The following is a 13,362-nucleotide window of genomic DNA, read 5'->3' on the forward strand; positions in this document are numbered from 1 at the left end:
AAAGCCTGAAGAGTGTGTAACGAGATAAGAGAGGACCAGAGGATAGGAAAAGAAAACAGATGCAGGGGCCTAAAACATACAGACCAAAACAACAAAAACACCTCTTCTGTTATGGCTTTAATATAACCCAACCTGCAAGGACTAGTGGAGTCTTTGCTAAATAGAAGGACAATTGAGGAAATATCCTTGTGCCAGAAAATTTGCTAAATGGGTGGCAGCAGAAGAGGAAAATTACGCGTTTGTGTGTTTGAAAAATGGCGTGACTTTTCCAGCTTATCGAATTCCCAATGGGAGGAGGAGGTGGTGCTGTTAAACCTCAATAGAATAGTAATATGCCATCCAGTGTTGATGTGTGTGTGTGTGTGTGTGTGTGTGTGTGTGTGTGTGTGTGTGTGTGTGTGTGTGTGCGCCAGTCAGCCCCTGTTTTTACGCCTCCCATACAGTGTGTGCAGCTCTGCACCAAGTGTGTGAGTGTGATATCTGAAAGGGGTATTTGTCACTGTCAGTGTCACTTGGTGGTGTGTGTGTGTGGCTTTGTTTTTTTTCCAAGGCGTTTGAGCATCATGATGCCTTGAGTGACTGCTTACAGCAGTATTTGCTGAGCCAGCACTCTCCTCCGTGGGTTATGTCACTCCAGCTGGGGTCACCATGTCATCCAGACTGCCAAGAAGTGTGATGTTTAGCCAAATTCCCCAGGGAGGAAAGTACCAGACTCAGACAAGTCCTAGTCAAATATCTCAAATGTAAGCTTAAGAAACGATAAAAATAATCTTTTAACTAAAGTATTTGGATTCTATATCACTATAATGTGACTTTATCTTATTTAGTGCCATGCTAATTTATTTATATCCATTGAACTTTGTATCACATTACAACCATAAAGTTCAATGGAACAGTTTGAAACTGTTTTTACAAATTACAAGTGGATGCATTTTTAGTCATTTTGCTGTAAAATTCCCTTCAGAATTCACCAAATCAGTTAACATAGTCCACCTGTGTGTAATCTGATTAAAGTATACTTTTCGACAAACATAAAGAGGTCAGGGATAAAGTTATGGACTAGCTTAAAACAGAGGTTATTAAAAATAATACTTAAAACTTTAGAACTTTCCATCATTTAGAATTGGAAAGAGTAGCGCCGCAAGCTTTCTATGAGCAGTAATTGGAGAAGCTCAACATAACTCTAGTGGAATAATCTATTAGCATTAGTTAGCATTAGTTAGTCCAGCACTCCACAAATCTTACCTTTATGTAAGAGCTGCAAGAAAAATGTATAAGAATACATTTTAAAGTCGACCAAATGGACACTAAACACGTGTGTAAGAAGGTATGATGATAATTTAACCTTTTGCCCCATTGCCCTGAATACACCACTGGTAGTGTGAAACATGATAGTGACAGCATCATGCTGTGGGACGCTTTTGCTTCAGCGCAGACAAGGAAGCAGATCAAAGTCTCTGTGCAGCTTAGTGAATATTAATATAATCAAATAAAATTAAATGCTGCTGGATATGTCATTATCATAATTTTAAAAAACTGACGGGGAAAAATAGATTATGACTGTATTTTCTTCGCCCCAGTCAGTCAAAATGACAGACAACGTGATTCTACAAAGTATTGACACTTCAGGGCCTGAAGATAAATTCATGCCACACTTTTCAGATTTATTGGTAAAGAAAAATGTAAAGCGAGTGTCCTTTTTCTTCTACTCCACAATCTGCTGGTGTAGCACATAAAATCCCAGCAATCTTAAAAATGACTAGTTTTTTCATTGCCCTGTGCATTGTGATTTTCTTTTTCCAAATGTAAAATATTCTGCTTACAATTCCTGCATTAACAATCGTTGCTGTCTAATTAAGGAGATGATTACATTACCGGTGCTCTGAAACACAGATGCAGATATTAAATATGAATTAGAGAGGCCGTATATGTCCTCCTCCTCCCTTCGCTCTCCCTCATCCTCTTTAACTCCTTTCAAACCCTTTCGTCTTCAGGCTCCACAAAGACAGACTGTTCTGTAATTGAAGCGCCATGTCAGAGTCGCCTTCCTGTCCACATGTAGCCCTCTGATTTGCTCCGCTTCTCATTAGTGTCATAATTACCTCCGGTTGAAAAGCGAGGGGCTCGAGCGAGCTCCTTGTCTGAGTGCTAAGGTGAAAGTGCCGGCCCGTGGCGCTCTCAGTTGGAGGAGGTTGAGGCTGACCTCCAAGCCAGCAGGGGGCAGTGGAGAAGTTCAGAACCAGGCCTGTGTGCTGTCCACAGCTGCGCTCGTAGGCTCTATTTAACGGCTACATGCTGCTTTCTGTGGTAACAAGCAGCAGTAAAGGGAGACTAATTGGTTAATAAATGAAACATGAAAAACTCCCGGCTGGAGTAAGAGTATCTTCTCCGGCTGCCATCTTTTTTTTTTTTTCTTCTTCTTTTTTAATTTTCTGTCTCTTTCGTTATTCCCTTTCTTTATAAACGTGCTTCCTCTTCTTTAATTTCGTCTCTATAAGACTCACACACCTGACACTGTGTCTCCAGGCCTTGGCCGAAGCCTTCAAAACTCAAAGAGCTCTTGAGGGGATTTACTTGGCTGCATCATCGTCCTGAACGGGCTCCAAAGCGGTCCAGCTGGGTTGCACATCTAGTAAATTGTTGTAAGTGTATCTGAGCGTGTGGAGTGGTGCCATCATGGCTCAGCTACCAGCGCAGAGCCGCTGCTATGACTGCAATGGCACTAGCACTTTGGTGCCTTGCCATCAGGCTATCCTCCAAGGACGGTGTCAAGACAGAGCAAGTCTCTGGATCTGGATGCCTGAGAGTGTGCTGGATGATGCAGGGCGGTGCTTTACTTCTGCAGCAGTAATCTAATGAGCCTGTAAACACACTCATTTGACATCATTAATTGGAGGGAGATCAGAGACCCAAAGGGGTGTGTGAATGTGTGTGTGTGTTGGGGTGTGCATGTGTGGGTAGCAGTTGGAGGGTTCTCCCATCAGAGAGGGTTCTCCCATGATCAAAGATTTAGTGTGAAATCCCTGATTATGCGACAGAAAGACACATTAGAGGCTGTTTTCTGCCAAGCTGGGAGTGTTTGGTCAGTGCCAGCAGCAGACCTTGATTTTAGCTATCAAAAACCAGACAAAAAGGGCAAACCTCTGTTTATGTTTTTTAAACAATAAGTACAGACATCATAGTTGAAGGACGGGGAGTTTCACTCAGAACGGGTATTATTGGTTCCTGAAATTTTGCCTCAGCGGTAAACACATGGAGCTGTATTTTGACACTTGGTGACAAAAGCTTCAGTTTGCATTTTCAACAAAGTTTTAAGTCCTCCACATTACTGTCGCAGAGTGTTATTCATTAGCTCTAATTGTGCTGCCATACTGTTTCAATCACATTTGTCAGCTGGATATAAGCTGGAGGAAACAGAGGTGTAGCGCTCCAGTTGCTTGTTCCTTTGCTGTGAGTGTAGCCCAGTCCAGTCCTAATGATCTGCCTACCACCCGCACAATGGCCCACACCGCTGTTCGCTTTCATTTACCAGTATGCCAGTCTCTGAATTCCCCTCATCAGCCCTTTGTTCGTCTCTGTTTCATGTTTTTTTTGGAAAGGGGGGCTGATTTGAATGGTGCATCTCTGTATGGGATACTTTTGAGTGAGTAGTTTAGAGAGACAGGGAGAGCAAGAATTTTCTCCACTGCAATGCATTATGAAGATTTCACTTTCCGCCTTTGATTCTGCACTGACAGTTATCCTTCAGCCCTCCTTTAAAGTCCCACTTTCAATCCCTAATGGCTGTCATGTCGCTGCGCTCTCTGGACTCTTACTCAAAGTGTCATTGGCATAATGGTCGGCAGCCGTTGGCCTCTTTTGATCATCCATGCTGTGTGCGAGAGCAACCGGGGCTGAAGCAGTGAGGTGCATGAGGTGTGTATGCGTGTGGGTGTGTATGTGTGTGCACTGCTTGCGCCTTTGCTTGGCTGCCACTCCCAGGCAGAGCTCCACGACCGGAAATCTAAAATTCACTTTCAAATAGTTTTTCTCCTGTTCTTGGAGCCTAATAGCCAAGCAGTCATGTGTATGCGTGTGTCGGGGTGCGCGCGTGTGTGTACTCATTAAAGCAATGGGGCAGCTTTCTACTATGTCAGCATCTCAGGCTCTCCCCAGTTTGGCTCTCCCTCAATGGTTGTGAACGCTGCAACAAAGAGACGAAAAGCCACAAGGCAGTCAGAAAGACTGGGAGTGAGTGTAAAATCTGTTCTGTTTGTGTACGACAAAGGAATACACTGGTGAGGAGAGACCTTGGACGAAACTCAGCTTAAGTTGAAAAACCTCAGCCTACCTTCACGCGTTTCAAGCAGCCTCGGCTCCAGACAAGTTTGTTGGCTTATTTTGGAGGGGGAGGGTAAATGAGGTTTTACTTTAATATAAATACATGAACAAACCTTAAATGATTGTAAAAAGTACTTTTCTTTGGGAAAACAAGCAGCAAGAAAAAGTGAACTTAAAATTTGTCTAAAATGGCATTGCTTTTTAAAGTAAATATTAAGCAAAACAAAAAACATGCAGCAGATTTAGAAAATACTGATCTCACTGGTCCATAATTAGAAATAAAATGTTGTGTTTTTTCTATTTCCAACCTTGTGATAGTTGTCCTCTGTCATAGCGCTATATTACAAGACCTCTCCAGCACTGTCAGAGTCATTGTAGGATAGAGAGAAAAAGCAGGTAAACGGTCCGGTAGGTGCAGCTCATTTGCATGTCTTGGCAAATGGCAAGTGTCGTGCAGCAGCTTGATCATGGATCACTGGTAACACACGTTCTGTTTGGTGTAACATATCAAGTCTTTTCCAATCAAACAGGTCGAGTTGCAGTGAGGTACATGAGTCACTGGGGCAAAAAATCTGAGTCAAGTACAAAGTATTTTATGATTTCATCTGGACCTGTTACCCTGTTACCAGATAATGGATGGGCAGAAAACAAAAGGTGGATGAAACCTGGAAAACAAGTGATGAAACAAACAATGTGCACAAGAGCTTCAGTCATTTTTCTAGGGATGGGTTGGTTATTGCTATCAGTATATGCCAAAGATTTCAAAAAAGATATGTGGTCAAATCTGCAAAAAAAATTAAAAGTCCTTTTACAAGACACTAGAGAGAGTGCAGGAATCACCAGTATTTTCTTTGACTCAATGGCGCATAGAGAAATGGAGTGCTGTTCGTTCACCCACCTGTTGCTTTCACACTTAGAAAGCTGAAAAACGTTTCCAAGACACTTCTGTCACTTGAAATAAAAACTAATTTTGCATTTCGTAAACATTTCTGGATTTACTATTCTGCATTATGTTCAAATAATACGGACTGAAATCTTCTGTTTGATGGAGAGGCGGGAACCACATTAGAGGACGATGGATGTAAAGCTCTGTTTGAACCTATAATGTCAACTACAATCTCAGATGGTAGATTCATAAATGTAATTTCACAAATGTAACATAGAATAATCAGGATAAGAAAGGTGGGAAGCATAGTTTGTGCTAAGGTTGTCTATACAATAAATATTTTTCCTTCTACTTTTTGTATATGGAGGCTGCCTTTCTATCCATTTTGAACCATAATTTTGATCTTTTTTACTTTTAAAACACCAAAAATATCAAACGATTACATCACATTAATGGGTTTCTACAGTTTGAACTTTGAAGTACATTTCATGGACGCTGCAGAAGGACGTATAGCACTAAATTACTGACCTACAAAGCATTTCTGTTATGGAATCTCCACTGAACTTTTTCTTTGTTGTTGCTTGAATAAACTTCTGCTTTTCTGCACTAATCGATTTCCTTTCGACTCATGTGTTTAATGCATGCTTACTCACACGCACACACACACACACACACACACTCCTACCTATGCAGCCCTTCCCTCCTCCTCTTACCCACAGAGGGATACAGATCAGAGCTCTCGGACAAGATCGCCTGTGATGTAAAGTTCTGGAGAATAAAAGATGTCTCTTCCAATAACGTATTTCCTCCATGTATTGAAAGACGTGTCAATTTCAGTTACACCTGGCGCTGCTGTTGGAAAACAGAGAGTTCTTCGGTTGCGAGAGACAAAGCCGTACCAGTCACTCCCCACCTGAATGACTGATACATTAAACATGCGGAAAACAGCAGGAAGACACGGGGGAAGAAATATTCAAAGACAGAAATAACACATCCAAAAACAAACAACGAAATGAAAAGAAAACGAAACGGTGCAATACAGTAAATGTGTCTGGTGCTGAAAACTAGCATAAAAGCAAATTCTTTCTAGGAACAGAAAGCATTTCACTGAGCCAACCCAAGTGCCACCAATATCATTTTGTGAGTGCATAAAGCCCCAGGTAGTATCTGTTTCCAGTGCCAAAGAAATCTATTTCTGGATTTCTGTAAATTTTGAGCCTCACACATATAAGCCCTTAGTTTTTTTCTTCCCTAAATGCTCCTTCGCCGAGGCAGGTGATCACACAGGCTTCTCTAAGGAAACCAGACGAGCATCTCTGCCTTCTAGTTTCCTGGCAGGATCGTCGGAGTACAAGCAGTCGCATAGAGGAGACGAACTAAAAACCCGGAGATCTCAGAATGCTCATAAGATGCTGACACAGCTGCCCAGGGCTTGGCCTTTTGTTGAAAATTAAATTAGGCAAGCCAGAAGACACCTCAGTCAGCAAGACAGACAGATACAAGGGGTCCTATAAGGCAAAAGTGCAGAGAGGAGTAGAGTCTCTGGTCTTCTTTGTTCACTGCTGGACACATTAAGACTCCATTAAGAAGGCCTGGCACACAGGGCGATGGCTGTCTCTGTACAGACTGAGCGAGCAACTTATTAGCAGACTGGAGCTTCTGCTTGCTCTTTTATACTGTCTTTTTCTCTTCACATTCACACTCAGGCTCTCTATGCCATAGCTGAAAGTCCTTGCATTTAAAATAAAACTTGTAAGATAACTGTTGTTAATGTTTTTGAATTTGATCCCTTATTTTCAATACTTGTCACGCAGACTTGATGCATTATACATGTTTTTAAGTTTGCACAAATCACCCTTTTAATTTAAAGCAAAGACTTTGATGAAGGCTAACCAAGTACAAGGCTTTTTTATTCAGAAACTGAATATGTCGAGCATCATTTCACCCACGTTCTCTACCTCTAGGTAATCTACCCACTGAGTAATTTCACTGAATGAAGGACAAGATTGTTTTAACCAAAAATTCATCAGATGCAATGTTTGGTTCATTGTAAGAGACTGATTGTTATTTTATCATTTTGTTTTTCATATGAATTATTTTTCGTTTGGTCTTTTAAAATATCAAAATTTCCACATACCTATATTTTGGCCTGTCTGTTATTTTTAAATATCAAATGATTGATGTTTTTATCAGTTATTTGGTACTTGAGAATCCTTTTATACCTAATCCTTTTTTACTCTTACTTGCGTAACTTATTAGACGGCTACTTTTTACTTTTACTTGAGTTAAAGCACTCTTACTCGAGTATAAGTTTCGGGTACTCTACGCACCTCTGCTTATACCTACGGGCAGCCTAGCACAACCAATTAACAGTGATGCTTTTGGAATGTCAGAGAAAGCTAGAGTACCTGGCAAGAAACCATATACACGCACGGAGAAGATGCAAACTTCAGGCTCAAAGACCAGAAAACTTAATTTCCTCACAATGACTCTGGAGACACATCAGACTCTAGTGGAGGGAGTGTTTCGCCTCCAGAGTGTTTTTTTGTGGTAATAAATACAGATGTAGTAACCTAGATGCCTCATACTGTCCCCAGTTGATGCTATTGCCCCAACTTCTTTGACCCACTGGGACACCCGGGGCATTTGGCACTGGAACACCGACAGATAGGAGCTGGAATCTGCCACCACCTGGTTTCCCAGATTATGTTGTAAAGTTTTTCTCAGCAACTTGAGAGTTTAAAAAAATTAATTAGTAGAAATCCAAAAAAAAAATAAAAAATAAAAAATCATACTCATACAGCTGACACACAAATCAAATTTAATAGTTTCAAATAGTCAAGCAGTTTCCCAAAAAATTAAGACAACAATAAAAATGGTGCATGTAGATTAAGTGTTATAATTTAAAGATAAAATGTCTAACATTTTATAATTATTTTCGCTTTACTTCCCACACTGGTGAGAGGAATTACTTCTTACTGCACGCAGATTTCCTCATTCAGTTTCATATTCTTTTTCTTTTGGTTAATATTTCTAACTGTGCTTTACTACAAGTATTTTATCTGAAGCTGTACTGAAGGTATGCGTTTTCTTTTAATCAGCCTACAGCCTCTGTTGCCAGACTTGCATTTAGTTTACAGACTTAATCTTAAGTGTTTAGTAAGGCCTAAGGGAATCCTTGTTAATAGATCCTCTTGCTTAGGGCCTCTGGATTAATCCTTGCCATTTACCACTTCCTTTGCTAGTTTTCTAAATACTTGCAATTAGGTGGCTGGCAGGGCATTTTGTATCACTCCATGTTCTGACCACTCCTCTTTTTTTTTCTCCCTGCTAAAATTTTGGAACCGGCAGGAAGGGATGGGGTGGATGTGGGGGGGCGACCTTGGCGTTTATAGAAATAGCCATGAAGGGACCTTGGTGATTCATCTTCAACATCTCTCCGGATAAATCGCTAACTTCACAGTGAAATGATAATTAACTCCCAGCATCAATTAGCATTCAGCATGTAGAAGGATAACGAGAAGCCAATTACAAGAAAATATACATAATCAATTATTTATTCGCTCTTAATTACAGCGAGTTTTACGCTGTTACAGCCGCGGCAGTTCAATTAATGACCTTCAGCTATCTTCATCTGAAATTGCGGCAGAGCAGAGGAATTTTGCCAAACCCCCTTGTGAAGCATTTGTACTCACACGTGTGCACAAACTCAAAATAAAGGAACAAGGGGAAGGCGAAGGAGAGCAGCAAGAAAGAAGATGTTGTGAGAGAAGGGAGACGATGTAGGAGAGGAGAGAAGAGACTGGCACTGTCTGTCAGTCAGATGCCCAGAGCTGCCGGTGTGCACGATGTCACCCACACGACCGAGCCGTCTGTCGAGGCCACCTGCCTCATTATGGGAAATGTATGCATCTGGGGCAGGTTTGGCTGCCTGATCCTCAGCATGGGCAGGAAAAATGGCACACTGGCAACTATTACTGCATTATGTTAGCAAGCTGTATACACCAAGAGCCAAAAGATTTCTGAAATAGCCTGGGAAAAATGACGGAGCTGACCTCCTTAAGCCTAACGTTGTTCATTGGCAAACCTTTCGGTGTTTACTGGACAGCAACATCAAGAGGAAACTAAAAATGCATACATGATCAGTTCATGAAACGCTTTTTTCTTAAAAGGAAATAATCTTATTAAAAGCTGACCAGACCCCGTGGGAATGTCCTCTTTTCTCTCAACGTGGAACAAACCGATCACACCGGAAAACTTTCTCGCCTGTCCATTCCTGCCCCCCCCCCCATCTACTCCACACACTCTGCTCCCGCCTCATGCCCATACCTGGCCTGAATACCATTAGACCTAATGGAGCGCGGTGTGAGGGACAGCCAATCATGATGGCGTCCCGTCAGTGACACCGACATGTATCTTGGTGCTCATTATCATCCTTGAACAGCGCCAATTTACATCTGATGCTCTGACTAATTCTGCTCCAGTGTTGTCAAGAGGCATAGGAAGTGGCCTGGCCGTGATGACAGCGCGCTTGTCAGGAGCCCGTGGATGGAGGATTCCTCGGGGCATGATTTAATGCCCATGTCAAGCCCCGCTGTCAGCCTTTCTCTCTCTCTCTCTCTCCCCCTCCGCTCCTTCTCTCCATCCAGCCATTAAGATTCAGCCAGCGGAGAGATGGAGCAATAGAGCTGGCGATTGGCCTGCTTAGGATTCACACTCTGGGCAAGAAAATAACACACCCTTTTTCACAAGTGATTACCCTTTCTCTGTAAACTGCAATTAAGGCTGAAAAAGGAAGGTGGTAAAGAGGTGATGGGGAAACAAAATGTGCATGACCACAAAGTATGGGGAGGGAAACCTTGAGTCTTCCTCCCTTGATGGGTTTTGTAGCTGTTTGTGTAATTTCCATGGAAAAGTTTTCAGCAGTGCGCTGGGTTGTTTTGGATTTACTGCCCTCTCAGCCTTGCTTTTAGCGGAGCGATTACCATACTGCACGATGTCTCTGGATACTTCTCATTTTACTATGCAACCCTCGGTCGGGAGCGAGTCGAATTTCTGGTGCGCTTCTTCTGAGTTTGTTTAGAGGGAAATTTCCGGAGTTGTTAACAGCACGTTTTGGAAATTAAAATATAGCTGCTCGTGTTTTTTGCATGTGCATTTGTCTGTGCTGCTGAGAACGAGACAGATGCTGCCTGATTGTCTGAAACAACACTCAACTTGAGACAAAACCTGACCAGCGTTGGCCTCTGCCAAAAGGTCAGAGGTGACCAGGCCACAGATGGCTAATCTAGACAAAGACAGGAACAAGATGCAGATGTGTATGCATTGTCTCTGTGGTTTTTCAGCAATGTGTTGTGGCAATATGTTGCCTTTCCAAACTGTTTTCCCTCTCTTATAAGGCAGTGATGAATGATCTGAGATGTTGCTCTCTGCATTTTATACAGAGAGCAAGAACATATGGCTCAGTTTAGTGTATCCTTGTAACTTTTTGAAGACTTTGGAACACAGGATGACATATTAAACAGGTTATTTGTCATTTAAATTGTGTATGCTTTTTATTTAGTGTGGCCTGTTCGTGTTTTGGCTCTGCTGCACATCGTCTTTGGCCACATGAAGTGAACCTCTCAGCTTCTGGATTAGAAATCTGCCAAAAAAAGCAGGAAACTTACTGCATGATAGATGTTATCCCAATGAAGAGTTTCTTTGGTATCGTTTAGTTCAGTAGCTGGCAGACTGAAGGTATTTGGGGGTTTGAATTGTTCTCATCTGTTGCTCAGGCCAGTTAGCAAAGGCTCTCATTGTTGTGGTGTCTGGTCTGAACTCCTCATGTCTGCATTTCTCATTGTGAATGAATGAAAAAGTCTTGAATTTGGTTGCAAAGTAAAAGTCAAACTGGCACAACAATAGGAAAAACAAGCTCTTTATTGACTGTTAATAAGTGGATATGAAGTACCCTGCAGATATATTTTTTGGTAAAGACAAGAAAAGGAAAGCCCAGGTTCTTAGCAACAAACAGTGCAATGTAAAACAATGGACTAATATGTGAAAACAGCTAAGCATGACCACTGCATCATGGTGGATTACCCATGATGCTGTGGGACCTATGTCATTTAAAGAGGCTATGGGAAGAGTATGGCATCAAGAACTCTTCAAAATATGAAATGTTACATAAAAATCTGGTTCCTCTGCCAGACAATATAAAATGTGTCCTCACCAGGTCTTTCAACAAGATAGTGGGGGTATTTCCCACATAAAGAAATTTTTTTTTTCTGTACGAGATTATGCAGTTAAAGATTTATTTCTGTTTTTACTTTGTTGTCACACTTAAATGTTTCAGATCATCAAACAAAAAGCTGTTTTCAATGGATGATTTTATGCTTTACGGGGGAAAAATAAAGCTATCCACACCAACCTGGATCAATGTGAGGAAGTAATTTCTCCCTAAACCTGACAACTAGCAACAACTGCGATCTACCACTGTGTGATTTTGTCCCATTCTCCTTTGAGGAGACTTGCAGGGCGTTCGAGTCTAAATAGTGTGGTTAAGGTCTACATCCAAATTTAATGGAAGTCCATACTTTGGCTAGACCGCTCCAACACCGGGTTTTCTGGTAGGGAGGGGCCTATTTAAATTTGCTGACATTAATGACAGTACAATTAAATTGAAAGGGTTAGCAGATTTTCTTTAAATGAAGAGCATGTCAGCAAAACTTAAGTGTATGATTAAAAAAAACAAAAAAAAAACAATACTTCCTGGGCAGACAAGACCAAAAATCACATGCCTGTCTGTTATGCAAGGTACATGTTTTGCTGAAAATCAAATACCTCATCCCACTATTGCATATGACTGTGGATGACTGATAATGCATACTAATTTAGACATTATGTTGTACTATACTGAAGTCCACTGATCTTAAAGGGTAGGATGAGCCCAGAGTATAGTTCTTCTGCTGCAGAGAAATAACATTTAACTGTGCCTAGAACAGCTTTAAAACCCAAGGAACTAAACTGTAAGGAAATAAACAGGCACCTGACAAAAATGCAATGTGCCTGAGGAGTTGCACTGACAACAAGGCACAGACTAACCCGTTCAGTTATTATTTTCAGTCTGTGGTTAACTTTCCATCCCAGGATGGAGACGGATGGATACTCAGAGTGCTCCTGTGCGTCTTGGAAGAGAACTATTGATCGCTGCTGCCTTTGGTTTCAGTCTTCATTAGCTGTTCTGCCCATGAAAGCGTAACTGCACAGATGGTAGAAATGACCCCGACTCAGTTTGTTGGGTAAGGCTAACATCCTGAAGCCTCTTTCCACATGGACATAGTATTTTGTATTTGCGTTGTTTAGTGCTAGCAGGCAGCTATGCTAACAAATATTTTTATATGCACAGATATATATCAGGGCTCAACAATTGTAATAATAATAATGACGATGATGCTCTCTGGATTATGACACTTCAGCTCTCGGCTCATTTGCTAAATTGTGTTTAGTGTTGTTTTTATTGCAATCTTCATCTGTGCTCTCTTTTCCCACTCTCCTTTAAGAAGAGAAGGGATCATTAGCCCAGGACTGTTCAGCCATGCACAGAGGAAGAATGCCATCAAAGTTGTCACAGAAAATGTCCTTGTTCTCTAATTTATAAACAAAAAACACAGATTTCTCCTTTCATGCGGCTTCTTGGAGATAATTATGACAAGATGAAAGCAGTTAAATTCCTCCCTCTGTTCTCTGCTCTTCAGATGGTTCCCCCATTGTCAAAAATGGAGATGAGATTTCATGTGGCTGTCATTGCCCGTGTCCCCGTCTCTCTCTCTCTCTGTCTCCCTCCCTCGCTCTCATGTCTCCTCTTCCTTCTCCGCTCTGTCTCACGCTGCCTCGCCGCCTGTCTTGCCGTTTCACTCTTTTTTTGTCAGTTTCTGTTATTGAACTCTGATATTCGAATCTGCGATCCTTTCAGAACTGCCAATCAATCAGTCACCATCTGTCCCAGAGGTTGCTGTTCCCTAATGGAAGAGAATGATTAACTTTTATCAGCTCGCTGATTTATATGGTTTAAAGCTTTAGTGCACAATCAAAGGGACAAATAAGTTCTCTCTTTGCAAGCATATGTTACTCTGCACATTCTCGCACACACATCCCTGTGTTGATGGGACGTG

This window comes from Xiphophorus couchianus, chromosome 7, assembly GCF_001444195.1.
Source record: "Xiphophorus couchianus chromosome 7, X_couchianus-1.0, whole genome shotgun sequence".
In the NCBI taxonomy this organism is placed as follows: Eukaryota; Metazoa; Chordata; class Actinopteri; order Cyprinodontiformes; family Poeciliidae; genus Xiphophorus; species Xiphophorus couchianus.